Genomic DNA, 16,769 nt, shown 5'->3' with positions numbered 1-16,769 from the left:
ACTCTTTATATTGACTGAAAAAAAACAGTGATCGGTTCAATGATTCGCACTGTTTGAACAAAATTACCCGTGTTTCAATTTCCCAGAAAACCGTTCAGTTACTTTGATTCTGGCCTGCATAAATGTCGGAAGTTAAACATATCCTTTTCCGCGAATGCTTGGATCAACTTCACGGTGAAATTCAGTGGGTATATGGGCGAATTACACAAGCTCACACCCGAAGTACCGATGCTGATGTTGCTGCCTCTACTATTCCGGATTTGAATTGAGCTTAACAGCGAAAGGTTCATTGCATTATTGGGCAATACTTCGCAATCAGACAAATTGTATAGACTCCAATTCAGAGTTACCGTAACGATTACCTTTGCCGAATTTACTACAAGCCGCGTCAGCACTTGTGAATGGAATTACATTACATTCATATAGGTGCAGATATCGAATCGATATTATTTGCGGCTTGCAACGGGTGCGTAAAACCCGAAAACACCCATCGGACACTTTCGTTTAATGGATATTATTTTTACTTTCATGTTGCGATCTTCCGTAATATGTCAATACTGATTTTATGCTAGAAGTGAAAATAGGTTTATCCGCCAAGAGAGGATGAAAAAAAAAAAAAAAGGTTAAAACTGCCCAGGCTCAAGTAATCGTCACTATCATCCGGACATGTTATCAAACGTTTATCAAATCGAGGAATTTTGCGAAACCTAAGACTCTGACAAGCAGCTTTGCCAGCTCGCGTTACATTCTTACATTATTTAACAGCGGCGGAAAACTTGACTCTATTAGTCTTTCCACTTTCCGATTTGGGATGCCCGTAGGAAGAAGTATTTTCTCAACTGATGGAGTCGCGCGTATACCTATCCCGACGAATAAAGAAGGGGAGGGTGTGACATGGTTTACTTCCTCCGGGTCTCATTTTCCGGAAGCGGGTATTATCCAGGAAGTGGTACACCTACGTGAGAATTTCAATAGCCCGGAGTAAGAATTTCCCTTGTAGCGTTGTGCATTACGGTGTGATCGGAATTTTTCCCGTCTCGGTTATTTTCCTCGCTCTTGTAGGTATCACCCGTTTCTCGAGGCTGTTCGTCCTGCACCCTTCTTTTCGTCCTCATCCCGAGGCCCGCGGGGCTTCAATATCCTTAAGCATACCAGCGGGTGGACCCTAAATTACGGTTTCTAGAGCCTCGCTTTGGCTGTGAGTATTCGCGATGCGTTGGCGTAATCTGAAATATGAACTCACTTGTCTGAAAATATGGCAGCGGCAGAGAATCGTGAAGCCCGACGGCTCGCTTCCGGACTCAAAAACAGTCCGAGAGCCTGCAGAACTAGGCAAAGCAGAGCTGTAGAAATGAGGGTGCCGCAAAGAATCGTGCATTATTATTCTACGAGTGTAGCCACTCTTGCCGCGTACACCACCGAAAGGATATAGTCCCTGTGGACGAAGCTCCAAGCCAAGGGATGATACCAGGATATAGTCGGCCCGTTGAGGTTTTGAGGCGACGCGACGGAACTTTTCGCTGCAAGGGACGGGGTTTTTAATTTATCTGACTACGTTCGAGCTTTCGAAACTCCGGATGTTACACCCAGTGCAATGGAGCGGCAGCATATCCCTACATCATTGTCTTTTCGCGGAATATAGGTCGAAGGAAAAAATTAACCGGCTCGAAAACTACCCAAGCCAACGCATCTGCAGCAACGCCTTTGTAAACTTTTTCCAAAGCTCTCGGAACCGGAACGAAACGTCTGATACACACGTACACACACTCTACGACGATGCACTGTCCAAAGTTCGATATTACAGCTTCCAGATATCGACGGGCTGCGTTTGAGTTATTCGCACGACCGCCCGAAAAAAAAAAAATTTCATGTAGATTTTACATCTGTGGTAGCGAGTAATATAAGGGCTATTCCTTCTCTTATCTATTCAGGATTGACAAAGTACGTCAAACTCTGTTGTGTTACTCTGAAAACAGAGTTTTCTTTCATTAACTACAAGCACTGTCTACATTTATTTACAGAAAGTCTTACCTGAAAATAAAGACACGACGTTTAAGTTTTTTGTTTAAACTGTCAATTCCTTTTTTTCAATATTTATAACTTATTTTCCATTAAAACTGTTTTAACGCATGATATCTTTACATTACGGTGGGGTTCCTACTCTATTCGCACGGAGCGCGCAAAATTCAAATTAAAGAAATACATTTGTTTTACACGTGGACAGTATTTTTTTGTAGACAAATTTACATCAATTGTGATTGATCTACCTGAGCATGTTGTAACTCTTACTATTTGTTTTGTAAATTTGATTGTCGGATTTGTAAATCTTGCCACAATTGCTGTAGATTTAATTCCAAAAAAGAACTGTTTCTATATTCAGCACAGGATATGTGAAATCTACAATATTTCTCTTTGGTGCAGGTTGCATATTCTAACAAGGAAATTCATTCGAAATTTCAGCCCTGTTTACTAACACAGTTTTCAATTTAGAATTGCTAATCTAATTCTGCCAGCTGCTCGTACACACATACTCTGAAAATAATTTGTCGTTTATAGGTTTACTGCTGTAACTGCTTACCAGTTTCCTGTTGGAAGTATGGAAACTGGAATTAGAATCGTACAGCATACAAAGTTTCGGTAATGTTCCAAGTATCTATGTAAATGTTTTAATTACGAGAACGTTATTGCGTAGAGGAATGATTCGAATGGGTTTGCAACACTGTTTGAACTTTTATAACATCACTCTGACAGCCAGGAAATGTTTTTGCCATCAAATATAATTAATGGAGTTTGATTGACGTCGACCCAGAACCAGATTTCCACTAAAATACGTTAAATTAGTGAGAAGCCTTCAATGCGATTGAAAAAAAAAAATTAGCACACGCTATTTAGCCTGCAGCAGTAGCAGCAGCAATGCTCATAAATGTGCATATTCAGTTATTCGTTAGACGTACTTACGTTATACCGTGTGCAAAAATTCGTACACGACTAAATATTTAACCAAGTACTAAATATGCTATGTTCCATGCATTGATAATATGCATTTGTTTGAGTGCAGAGACTGTTACAAACGAGGACTGATGGCACTCTCAGGTTTTAATAATTTCGCACAGTAATCTGCAGGTGATGTTGCCTGTGAAATTACGTGAGAACATCCGTATCGCATGATTAGATTTTCTGCGACTACAATGACTGCAATTTCGTTTTTTCGTCAATTCTTGTTAATATCAAAAAATGTGTCTCAGTCATATCTGGAGAAAGTTTTCTTATAACGCTTCCAAATTTGACTTACCGCGTTAACTGGCAAAATATCACTGGCAATTCAGCAATTGGTTTTAGAAGACAAAAGAGGGGGCTTAATAACAACAGAAGATTGGAAAGGACCCCGCAAAATCTTTATGGAAATTGGCTCCTGGTCAAATTGGTTGGATTTTTAGTACGTTATAGTAAATATCCTACCAATCAAAAGTTCGTATGGACACAAGTCCCAAAAATCACTAGTCCCCGAGATACAGGCTTCGAAAGAAAGTTGTCCAGATTTTTTCATATCTTTGGATTTCGTAACTTTCATAAATTATAAAACTTTAAGGGGACTTGAAATAAAAAAGAAATCACTCAAAAAACTTGACGGTTAATTCTCAGACAGACGGGAAGTTGCGATTGATTCCATCCACGAACTCGCCTGTTCACCTGAAAGAGTTGCATCGTCAGATTTCACGTGAAAAACGAGACCCTCCGACTCGACAATAGTTGACTTGACGGCGTTGCGGTTTTTGAGTGATATATTTGTAATTCGTAAAAATCGCGTAATCCATAGATATCAAAAAATCAAACCGCCCCCATTTCGAAGCCTATATCTCAGAAGCTACTGATTTTTGGTACTTGTACCCACATGAACTATTGATCGGGAGATTATGTACTATACCATAATGAAAATCCAACCAATTCAACCGAGAACCAATTTCCATAAGGATTTTGCGGGGCCCTTTGCATTATTTCAAGAAGCGGGGCGCGGATCGTACAGCAATCGCCGTTTGGCAATTCGCATTACAAGTTCGTGCGTGCGCGCAATTGTAAACTGGAATATGGGGTGGCCGTACTTTGAGGTGAAAATGGGAATGGGATACACTGGCACACGCGAGTCCTTAGGCTGGAGGTCGGAGATCGCTGGATAAAGGTGAACGGCAAAGGGCTGCTGAAACGTTGTACGAACCCTCAGTCACGAGCGTAATTCCATCGGTTGATTAATATTGCACCTGTGAATCGGGCTCAAATTCTCACTGCCCAATTATTCGCAACACGTTCGACTTAATACACATCATATTTATCACTTAAACTGAAGCTGCAAAGCCTTGAAACTGTATTGACGACGTTAGAATCAACCAGGACTCGGCAACTTTTAGGGCACAGTTATAGATCTCAATATTTTTATGACCATTTTATCACCTGAGGTGCTGGAGAAAAATATTTCCAATTTACAGATTGTCTTTTGGTATTAATTGTTTATTCATGTTTCTTTCTCTGGATAACACATTTCGAGATGTTTTGTGTTGTATGTATAGTAAGGCTTAACATAGATCTTTAATCGAACGTTTATTGTGGTTGTGTGTTCTTAATTATTCTTATTGCTTTTCGCCTGGTGATTAATTTTTTGGTTTAGGCTCTTTCTTAACGGGCTAGTATTACGATTTGCAGATTGGGCACTTTAGCACATTCCTGAGCAAAGCTACACATACGGTAAATTGTAAAAGAAGGAACAATATCGGTCATAAGAGGTAGAGCCTCATCAAAAACTCCAGCTTCCTTAGAAAATCATATCAAGATCGATGTGTTCCTGATTTTTTAACCCCTTGTAGCCCCTTGTGACATTTCTGTAACAAACTAAATAAGATCCTACAAAATCCATACGGAAGGTAGTAATGACAAGTCCTTAATGACTATTTATTTTAAAATATGTGATTGTGGGCCACAAGGGGTTAAAACTCATCAGGTACTGATCTGATCTCAGTTTCGCAGCGCATTACGTTGCAGAATCTTGATTGAATTGAAAGGCTTCCAAGTATGTATTTCCCAAGCAGTCCGATTGTACTGCTAAATTTTCCGATTCGAGTTACACGATTTTGAACTGTTTGTGATTCAGGTCAAGATCCGCATACGCATGCTTTAAGTGTTGCGTCTTTTAAATGATTTTGGGTTACAAATTCTGTGATTAGTTGAAGGCTCATTTTCAATCCAATTTGACGTATCTACTTTATTGGGAAATTTTAAAAGCTCATTCCCACGACTATGCAAATCAGCACATTTGGAAACAATTATTTCATCTCAAATTGGACCACCTTCGAATACGATACTCAAGCTTATGTAAGAATTGAACACAAAAGATATAAAATAAAATGAAAGCGCTAGAGAGGTTACGAGAAAAAATTAAGGTATAAGTATATTCGGTGAAAGTTACCTGGTGAAAATCAAGCGAAAGTAACAAGATCTGTTCAAAATGGACCGAGAAGAAAGCAGACGTGAAGCAATTAATAATAACGACTGTCTTAAGTCGTTACTGTAGTAAGTACTAGTATGAAATAACGAATCCATGCTCTGATTGAGAAATAGAATCAACTTATTGGCGAGAGGAAATTACACAGAAAAAAGTAGAAAGAATTGAAAGAGCACTAATGAAAGGAACTGAACTCAACGAAGCAAAATGCAAAAACGACCATTAATGTAAAATAAGACGATTATTATTAAAGACCGACATTTTGACACTGCCAATCTCACGAGCAATGATTTCATTGTCAGTTGAGTAAACTTGTGCAAGTTTACAAATTACTTGGTTGGGATCTCTGATTTGTTAGAAAAAGAATCAGTGCAACTCACGCTGCGTTACGTGATCATAGAAATAACGGAAGTCTAGTGTGTCGTTCATGAGCTAAAATAAATCGCTATTCCCAGAATCCCCGTGAGGTTCCGGAAAAAAGAAAAACACGCTTGATCTTTCGCGTTCGATGTAAGGGAAAGCACAAAGGATATTTCTTCTTTTCATCTTTACCACGCTGAGGCCTCCGACTTTTTTATCAGTTTTCTTTTCGATACTGTCGGCATTCACATTGCAACGCACTCCCCGCCTCGTTAGAAAAACCGCCTTTGAAACCGCTGCCATGTAGGTACCAAGAATTCCTGTAATACCCACCTGACGATAAATAGGACGCATTTCGCAAGTTGTTATAACATATTCTGATACACCGTTTTCACCCAGAGCTTTCCTTGAGATACGGTAAATTGGCACTGCTCCGTTATAAATTTGAAAAGAGTGTACCAGTGGAATCAATTCAGAATCATGTGTTTATATGAAAACCAAATTGAAACGTGTGGTTGTTTGAATCCTTGGGAATTGTTCGCAACTTCGCAAAGTATTTGAGAAATTTCACATGTTAGTTATTTTAAGACATGTTCAATGAAGTCGATTTCACGAATGCATCCATAACTCATAAATTCGCAATATGGAATGACTGTAACTGACAAAGAAGGTATCCCAGGTCGATCTCTCCGATATGATTTCTTTTGTAATAGGTTATAGTAGACTAGATACGATGCGATGTGTTGGAAACCAACCACCAAAGTAAGGCGTGTCAAAGAGCGATTTGGTAGTTCTTTTTCTTTTGCATTAAGAAAGTTACAATTTTCATTTCTCGTTGTGCGAAAAATTTTCCAGCTGAATTGGTTAAAAAATATTCTATTCTAGTGAGTGAAACTGCAAAATCACCTCTTGATATGCCTTACTTTGGATGGTGGTTTCACCCCCTTAAAGTGTTTAATGGCAGTTAAAGAAATATACGTTCTGTTTAGTTTTTAGCCTACTATAACATATTACAAAAGAAATCAAATCGGAGTGATCGAGCTGAGATACCTTCCTTGTGAGTTTTACTATTATCGGTTTACCACACTGATTAGTCGGTCCTAAATACCTGTATGTCTCAAACAAATTTTATTCTCTACTACACTTACTTTGTAAGTAAGTAAGTGTACTTACAACTTAATTGTCGAAAATTAATATGAAACACAAGCAAAAAAAAAAACGAAAGTTTCCATTGCTCGATCTTATTGCTCGTTCGGTTATCTTCTTGGTAGTTTTCATGCCTTCTTGTGCTTTTCTTTGAACCCGTAATCTTCACCCTCCCTATTCAGGATTTCCACGGTTCAGGCAAACCCGATTGGCGTGATGCCGTTCCGTCCGGCTATCGTTCTAGTTGGGTGGATTGTTATCCGCCTTTTTCTATCGGCTCTAACCGTACCTCCCAGTCAGTTGGTAACCCCTCGGAGGGATCCTGTTCCCGGTAATTGCTATTTCCTCTTCTTACCTGTGTCATATCTATCCTAGCAGCGACAAGTTAATCCGAGAAGAAAATATTGCTCGAAGGATCAATTTTATAGATGCCCCTAAGCTTATCACTGAAAATATATAACCTCAACCCAACGCAATCAATATCATTTTGCTCGTACTTAGTCTAGACTGCCTACAATTATCCTTGTTTCAAAGATGAAAGAATCTCTCGCCTATTTTGTCTTAGGTCAGTCTTTTCGTGATAAATCATAACCGAATATTCTCCGGAAATTGCGTTTATCAATCGTCTCGTTGAGCTTCAAACCAACCCCATGATTCGAAAAATCATTTCACCTCATGAACCGTGACTGTGTTATGACAAGAATTCCATTTACTGCTGATTTGCTCAAAAAGAATCCAACTCACGACACAATTTAACGCTGAATCTGATTGTGATATAAATCCCTGAAAATAATTTACTTAAGATCAACGATGATAATTTTCTCCTTGGAACTCTTTGGTTCTACGGTTCACTTAGTGGTTTAAAACAGTTGTCAGCCTAGGTTTTGCACTTATCTTTAGTCGATCTAGAGAACTTCAGACTCTGTGGTTGGCTCTAGGTTAGTGGCGGCAAACGGACAAATCGGGATGAACTGTGACGTAGTTTCTACTCCCTCTAGCAACACACCGTTCGAATATTTTCACAACGTTGTTTACTTACGATTGTTCTGTTGGCGGCAATTGAATCGCTGTTCCGTATTGGAAGAGTAAAGGATTTTCTAATAATTGTCTATTAGGACTTTTAGTTTTATTGATTTCTGTGCTATTTTCAACTCAAGAGATTTTTATTAGTTAACTGTAAATTTCTCTGAAATGAGCTTCTCGCCTAATTGCTTGTACCTCAAGAAATCTAACTTTTTCTACCAGCTCTTGAACCTTGCCTTAAGGCTTTGGAAATCTTACTTCTTACCATCTGCTAAAATGAGTTTAATGGAGAAAATATATGCGCTCCGGAAGTTTACCAATACCGAATAGGGCTCCGGGGAATTTGCTAATAAAAGTTTGGTGTTAATATTGTAGATTCAGAAATTTCTATGCTAATATATAGTTACTTAGTTTGTAAGGAAATAAAATAACACGGTTTCAGAATTTGCAATAAGCGTGATAACAAATGTTTATTGAAAAATAATCTCTCTGAAATAATAGTGTTCAATATAAGTGTGAAAATAGTATTTCTAAACTAAAGACAAAGCTCGTCTTTTTTACAGAGTTGATGAATTTAAATGTTTGGAGATGAATTGGTTATCAGAGATCAATTGTCCAAAGAAAGATATCCGAGAAACTGAACTTCCACATCTATTCTCCGTAAAAATTAATAATAAATTTCAAGAAATATATTCTCTGCGAAAATTTATCTTCAACTCCAAGACTGAGCTGTGCGAAGTTCTAATAAAGATTGTGCAGTTGTTTACGTCAACTTATTCCAGTTTGAAACATCGTTTTCCGAAACGTTCCCCACTTGTTGCATAAAGGATTTTATTACTCTGTACGTGCGTCCTAGTTTTGAGCATGTTCAAAAATACCATGAAAGATTTTCAAACTCCAGGTTTCCAAGTTTATCTTGAATAAGCTATTACTCGACGCTACCCAAATCTTGCCCGTAAGAGCATAAGAAAAATATGTAAGGTTCTAAAAGGCATCGTAAAATATTTTTACCGTTGGCCTGGGATTTCAGAAAGAACATAACTCATTGCATGACAAAATATAAGTAAAGAGAGTAAGATGTATCTGATCGAGGAGTTAATCACCGTTGTAATCTGGTGTACAAAGGTTACTGTAATATCATTTATTTTTTGTGACTTTTGTATTCTTTGTAATCACGTGTATTCTCTGTCATCCTTTTTGCAATCTCTATGTAATCTCTCTATTCTTCGGTAATCTGTGTAATCTCCAGTAATATTTTTAATTATCCCGTAATCCCTGCAATCTTTTGTAAACCCTGCAAATTTTGTAATGTTTTGTCAACTTTACAATCCCTGTAATCGTTTGTAATCTTTTGCGATCTTGCTGCTATCTTTGTGTAATCTCTGTAATCATTTGTGATCTTTGTAATCTTTGTAATTGTAATCAGTGTACGCCATTTTTGCATCGTGATTGACCCCCTCGTCCAGTATTTAAGGGCGTTGGGTGACAAAGGTGTGACAACTGCCGTTGCTTGTTAAAAAAAAAGCAAAAATCAAGTATGATGAATTAAGTATATTATCCTATCGAATTTATGGACAACCAAAATGACGACTGTTCTTTCATATTTACATTCGTGTTTACATTCATTTTCATACCAATAAATGATTTGAGCTCGGTCACTTTGGTATGTTCCTCAAGGATCTTATAGGTTCTGTCAAGAAGTTTTACCGAGTATGAAAATCAAAAGACCGCTTTCGGTAGCAGAAATGGTCGAACATGTACCGAGGTGAAAAGGGATTATTCGAAAGACGTGAAAGAGAGGTGGAAAGAGGGGTTGGTACAAATTTTCTTTTTTTTTTTGTGTGAAATTATTTTCCCGCTCGGGAGTTTCGTTTCTTTCGCAGGCATGTCTTCGAACCTTTCATCCAGCTTAGTACAAAGTTATTAATACCCGTAGGCTTGCTTCCCGGCATCCGCCCCCTGCAGGTTCGTGAGTTAAAGGGTTTGGCGTGAGGATGGACTGATAAAGAGGAGCACAAGCAAGATGGATGAGGCGAGATAAGTACGGGATTGGGGCAGACCAGCCCGTCATAGAAAGATGATTCCCCTTCTCTTATCCTCCCGCTGGCACCATTTCCACTCCCTTTACCAATCTAAGCGAAAACCCTGGTCGCCGCGAAAACGATCCACGGAAAGCATTCACTAACCAATAAGAAGCTTACGGCTCAAAGGGATTGGATTCTGATACGAAACGTGATATCACATGCAGAAGGAATGCGAAATAAATTCTCCCACTCTATTGGTATTAAATTGACGGTACGACGACGTTATTGCGCAAGTCCCAAAATAAGTTCAAACCCGCTAAAGTTCACTCTGCGATGCGGAAGGTCCAAGGATATTTCATTCCTGTCGTCCTGATTACCTTGCATTATTTTTCTTTCTTCTACTCGACGAGCTTATACGCCGCACCCCCACCGCCTCGGTGATAAAAAGGTAACCCAGATAAAAATCCAACGTTTCTCTCATCAGATTTAGTAGGGTATAACGAATGTCCGGCTCCGTTGGAATTAGCATGATTTCATTCTCTCTTTACCCATAGCCGTACCGCTGCTTCGTCGTTTTTCTTCCCGATTTATTGCCCAACATTTTTACCCACCACTCAAGCGACTTGGCACCGTTTTAACAGAATTGCTCGCCTCGTCTGGACGAATGAAAATGCATTCAATTTCGCGCAATCAACATTCAAACGCCACGTTCAAGTTCGTGCAATATCAGGGTCGCGTGTATAAATACTTGTGTGTGTATGTACAAGCCAAACTGAGTATTTACTAAGTACTCGAGACTGTAGTTCAATACATAACGCACACGAGTTTCCTCTTATGCATATAACCCGGCCCTTGGGAATGTCGCATAATGACATCCACTGACAAGTTGGAATGCTCAAATGCACTATTTACGTATCACCAGCAGCTATAACCAGACGTGCCAACTTATTCAAAACAAGAATTATACCGTTCTCACTGAATGGAACACGTCGAGACTATCAATTAGAAAGGTTCAATTTTTCCCGGGTACGTAACCGTTTCTTGAACATAGGTATAAACGCATTGTGACTGCAAGAAAAAAAAAGAATCAAAATCTCTCCCCAAGTAAGGATGCACTAAAATCTTCGTAGAGCCTTCTTAGTGAGTCTTGAAAGTCGAATGACAGCGTTAACCATTTTCGGAATCATTGATCGACAGATCCTCGAAGGGGATTCTGAATTTACACGTCACGACGTCAAAGAAAATTGGACGGTTAAGCTCTTCGGTGGTTGGCGTGAACGAATCGACTGACTCATGCAAGCAACTGAAGCAAGGTTGAATGATGTTTAAGTGATCGATGGGCACGGATTTCAGCGGGTGAATATTGGGCAAAGTAGTTATCGTTACATGACGAATTTCCAACACAACGATCATCCAGCAGTAAGTCGAAAGGATTATCAGAGGTGTTTGTAGTCTGCTCTTCACACGGCAGTTTCTGGATTAATTAACAGAAGCACGACGTTGGAAGTAGACGCCATGGGCTAGCAAGTGGATAGTTACTCGGTACTAATTAATAACATTATGCAAAGATAACTTGGCAAGTAGGTCGACCGCGGCGCCCTAAATTCTCCCCGCATCTTATTAAACTGTTCTGCTGCAGCGTAAGGAGTCTTGGACCACTGTTACGTATACATCCTGCCACCGACGCGACGTGCCGAGTCTGCAATGCAGGTCGGCCGGTGGTTCAGGGCATCCCTTGGCTCTCCCAATCTATTCCCTGTTCCAACAGAATTTCATCAAGCGGCGGTGTTGCACTCCTAATTGCGCTGTCTAAACCACTTCCGCTTACTGTCAAGCACAGTAACGCGTCGAGATATGGTCAGCGTGCAAGATCGTCTAGTTTTCAAAGCTCGTACCGTATCATGAAAGGTTGTCAGTTGTTGTCAGTATTCATGTTATTTGGATTAAGCCTAGTTCAAAAGTTACGTAAAATAAAATATCGGGTTGCCTGTATCCAGAATCGAAAGAAGCGAATTGGTCGAACTTGACTATAACCATTCACCACAATTTCAAATACTTTCCTGAATCTACACTGAGATAAATTTCATTTGTTACAGTAGCTAGAAAAATTCAGTAAAACAGGTATCGTTAAAAAAAAAAACTGTTTGAATATTGTTGGAATTACGAAAAACGAGGAAGGCGTAAGCATTTTGCGCTATTGTCGATCCTTTTTTGGTAATTGCAACGCAACAACAGTTTGTTCGGTTTACTCTACGTTTTTACTTAAATAAGGCTTTAACGTCAATTTATCCTTGCACAAGTATTAAATTTTCGCAACAGTTACAAGAAAATATAGTAACAGTGATCGTAATGAGAAAGAATGGTAACGGATGCTAGACTTTCTAGTGAAAGCTACAAATCTAATTTTCATTTTGTACCTAGAGCCATATTTTTCGGTTGTGGTAAAAAATGAAAATAGTTAAGGACTGACAATGAGCGATAACCGGAACTAAAAATTTCTCTCAGTGTACAAGTAATTGTTTCTAGTATTAACGACCTGACAGTCAGAGCATTAGCTCCAGAATTCAGTTGACAATTAACTTTCGAATCACTCAGTTAATTAGCATCAATTAAACAACGTCAAACTTGTAGTCGATCATTAATCTGCCGGCTTAGCTGTAGATCATTAATTAAACACTTATGACAACTTTGAAATCTGTGCAAGATGAATGACACAAATAATGAAACTGTATCGCTCTAGCATTTCCACTAACTATTTCAGACCACTGTAAAAGATGTGATCGATATTTGAAACTAGACGTAAACCAGAAAGTAAAATTAATTTGCACGTGTATGTGCATCACGGTGTGCATACGAAACTCATAGAATAGATTTTCTCCAATCGCTTGAACAATGTCGGCTTAAGTGTCGTTAGTAAAACAAAGGCCCAGATATTGCCTAGGCGATAAGAAAAGCGGTGAGACGTCAGCGCTTTGCAATTTGATGAAAGGCGGCCTTAAAGGATCGGCAGGAGAGGGTTGAAGCGGGTGCTAACCTCTCGATGTCTGCGCCTTACGACAGTTTTCTATGTCCCTTCTTTTTTCCTCCCCGGCTTATTTTTTCTGCCACCCCACCTGATCCCTAGCCGTTCTAGCTTTAACACTCACCAACTGGATATGCACAGTTCCGTATTCCCTTACATGGCGCCAAGATTATGTTTACCAATTAGCAAATCTGATTTCACTGCGGAACCCTGAATAGTAAATTGGTGGGTATATTTGACTGAGTCTATGATCTGTTCAACTCGCAATAGACAGTGTCGGATTTGAATTACGAGCGATAACTATATTCTCCAAATCTTGAACACTCTCACTGAAAGAATATCGTTCTCAAAAGCTTTGCACACTCAAGTTCAAATAGTCTGTGTTTCGAGGCTCTCCATTTGGTTTTCAAACGTGGCGTTTAATTAACCAGCTGAACGAACTTCTTGAAGATTGGAAACCAGAGATGCTCTCGAGCATGACAAATTTATTGAATCCTGATAAATTTATCACCGAAAATCGCAGCCTTCTAATCGATGATTTGATTAACGGAGCGGAAGTTCGAACTGCACACGCATTGCAGGTGAAAAACGTAACTATACCGTCGCAACGTGACTACAAAACGAATTAAAATTCGCTGAGAAATGGACAGTTGCAAATCGAGCAACGTGGTGGCAAATTTATGTCATGTACCCGCTGAGCAAGCAGATAAGGTATGATTAAACAAAGCTACTAGTTCAACTATAAGATCTAAGCTAGGTCAGTTACTCAAAGCACGGCAACGCGGACTGAATGAACAATCAAGTCGCAAATCGGCTCACAGTTTACCAAGCCACGTCAGAAAACAACGTATAAAGCAAGGTTGCAGGTGGCAACTCGACTGTCACTTTGAAATAACGGCAAGCTGGAAAGTGGAAGACCTCAAATCCAGGTTGATGGAAATTGCACCACCAGCGGTTTTAAAGCTAGAATCTAGTGTTGCAAATCGTAGTGAAAGAATATTGTTTGAAAACCCGTACAATAAGTTTTTCTATATGTGATGAATGTGTCAAATGTTATGGTGCCGCCGGGTCGTCGGGAATACTGTTCTATTGGATAAAAAAGTGTTCATATCATATGAAAAATACGCCAATTCATTTACAACATTCACTGCAATGACTCTGAATACTTACCGTCCCAAACTAATAGTTGATCGCTATCGGAAATTTCATGGTAATAGTCGAGTATAGAATTTTATTGTTCATTAATTCCACGATTCATGATCGATGTACCGCATTTGATTGCCTGTATTCCGGGTGCAGTGACATATTTTAACTCTTTCTAACTGATATTGTAACAAACAAATGGCACGGTGTTTACATTTTTATACAGCGTTCTTCTGAATTGAGTTATGGATATTCACCACACATGGTTCAGCAGATATTTCCAGAGTTCCTTTGGTCTGATCCTTTTCCTAAACCAATCCATTATCATTCTTCAGCATCGTTGGAAGCTTTTAGTACTGCTCTGTATTTAACGGTAATAAAGATACTTGTGTATTGATAATTATTCTATTTCTTCAAAGCATTTACACAATCTTTTCTGCAACCATAATTGCTAAGACGATTTCTTCTCGAACGATCAATCATATCATGTTTAAAGAATCAGTGATCAATTCGAAAAAACATCTTTTTTATAACTTGACTTCCTAACTTAATCATATTATTAATGATGCAGAAATGGTTAAGTATTTTGTAGGTGCCTTTTTAACAACTGAACAAAATGAACTGTTCTACAACACGACTGAGATACCTTACGCAAAATGGGATTTATATTCGAATCAGCGGAGAAATACTTGAGACAATTATAAAATTTTTTTAAACTACATATAATATTCGGCAGGTCTAGCAAATCCTTTTTCTGCGTGTATTCTTTCAACTGGTTCTATAAGAGTCAGGAATTGATACATTACATACATTAAGACAGATATGAGTTAGGGCTGTATCGAAGTGCGCGATATATCGAAAGGATCTGACGTTTACGACTTACCGGTCGGAGGTTGAGATCAAGTTTTATTTTATGGTTTCAACGTGAATTCCAGCCCCCTCTATCTTTTCCGCGAAGCAAATAGTTTAAGTTTGAACTTTATGCTGCAAACGAAGTACCGCGGTATGCCATCAATGTGTTCGTGCGCTATTACTGTGGTGGCGGAGTACCTATATGTCGTGTAAAACTTCAGCGGATCTCTTAGTTTAGAACGTTCCGAGCTTATACTCGATATTACTAGCCACCAACCAATATCGCGGATTAGGTACTATCAATCTTCGTGTCAGGTGATATCGCGGAATAACGACAAGCCGTCTCACGTCGTTGGAAACTTGAAACGAACGCGCAATACTTTATCCTTTCAAAACAGGATAGAAATTACGGTGATCCGCAAAAGCACCTCGAGACCATGCTTCAATATTATACGTGAACAAGATGAAAATTCACCGTTCGCGACAATGCTCGTAAATATACTTCAAAAAATGTGTGGCTTATAACGAAGTGCTATCATTTTATTGTTCAAGAACGAAAAATTGATTCGGAACAACTGCGATTATCTGATAAAATAGTTCAGGTTACATCCATGACCATGTAACTCTGAACTTACTCTGACGTTTTTAATTGTTTGTTACGAGAAGGCTGAGAATAAGAACTGAAGTCAGGATGAATGGTTCGACGATGTTGTTTTATCTTCAACGATAAACTCGAGACCGGAAAGGTCGAAGGTTATTCATGCGTTAATAACGACTCAACCTTTGATCTTGGAAATTTTGCGCGGTACGTCGGTCACGGCGTTGAAGTAGGTGGGATATCTTCCATACCTGAAGGTGGAGGAAACGAGTTTGTACGAACAAACATGTTCCACCGTGTACAAAACTGAGAGTTGGATTATCAAGGGATTTGAGATGCCATGAAAGGAGGACAGTAGGTAGAAGCAAACGAACAAACGAATGGATCGGTGAAGAAAAGAAAGAGGGTAAAACAAGATCCTAAACCAATTGTTTTTACCCTCATGCTCGTCTCAAATTAGTTCTCTTTGAATCGATAAAGATTGTCCACTATGACCAGCAGCCAAACATTCGCGTAATGATGCCAAGCGTTATTAACCAGAAGTTGACATATCATAGGTAACAAATATTTGCAGTTTGCCATATTTTTCGCATATCGATGAAACTCCGTAAGGTTACCGTGAATACTGAAAGTGGGTGGAAAATGATTTTAGTGTTATAATTATGATATACCAAACCGTCACTCATGAAGATACATGTATATAACACTCCGTATGTCACCCTGTGGGTGTGCATATTATACGCATGTGTATATATCTGTACACGACTTGATCCAGATTGTTTGAGAAGGAGTAAGATGTACGCGAAAGTGGTAAATACCTAAATGCAAATAGGATCAAATGGGGGGTAAGACAAACTGTTGGAAGCACCGCAAAATGTCACGAAACATCTGGAAGTTCGTAGAAAGTTGTAGAGCATTCTCGACAGCGAATGAGAAACGTAGACGCGCAATTCTTAGTCTATCCTGACAGATTGCGTTAACCACAAATTAAGCGCTAAACGTAGGTCACATGCAACAAGGGTGTCAAAAAGCACTCCTGCTGCTGTAAAACTAGTTAGGAATATCGCTTTAAGCTATGATCAATCGCCTTTTAGATTCCAGACCAATGTC

The sequence above is a fragment of the Neodiprion virginianus genome, chromosome 7 (genome assembly GCF_021901495.1).
Source record: "Neodiprion virginianus isolate iyNeoVirg1 chromosome 7, iyNeoVirg1.1, whole genome shotgun sequence".
Taxonomy (NCBI): domain Eukaryota; kingdom Metazoa; phylum Arthropoda; class Insecta; order Hymenoptera; family Diprionidae; genus Neodiprion; species Neodiprion virginianus.
Note: the sequence above shows the minus strand (reverse complement) of the source record.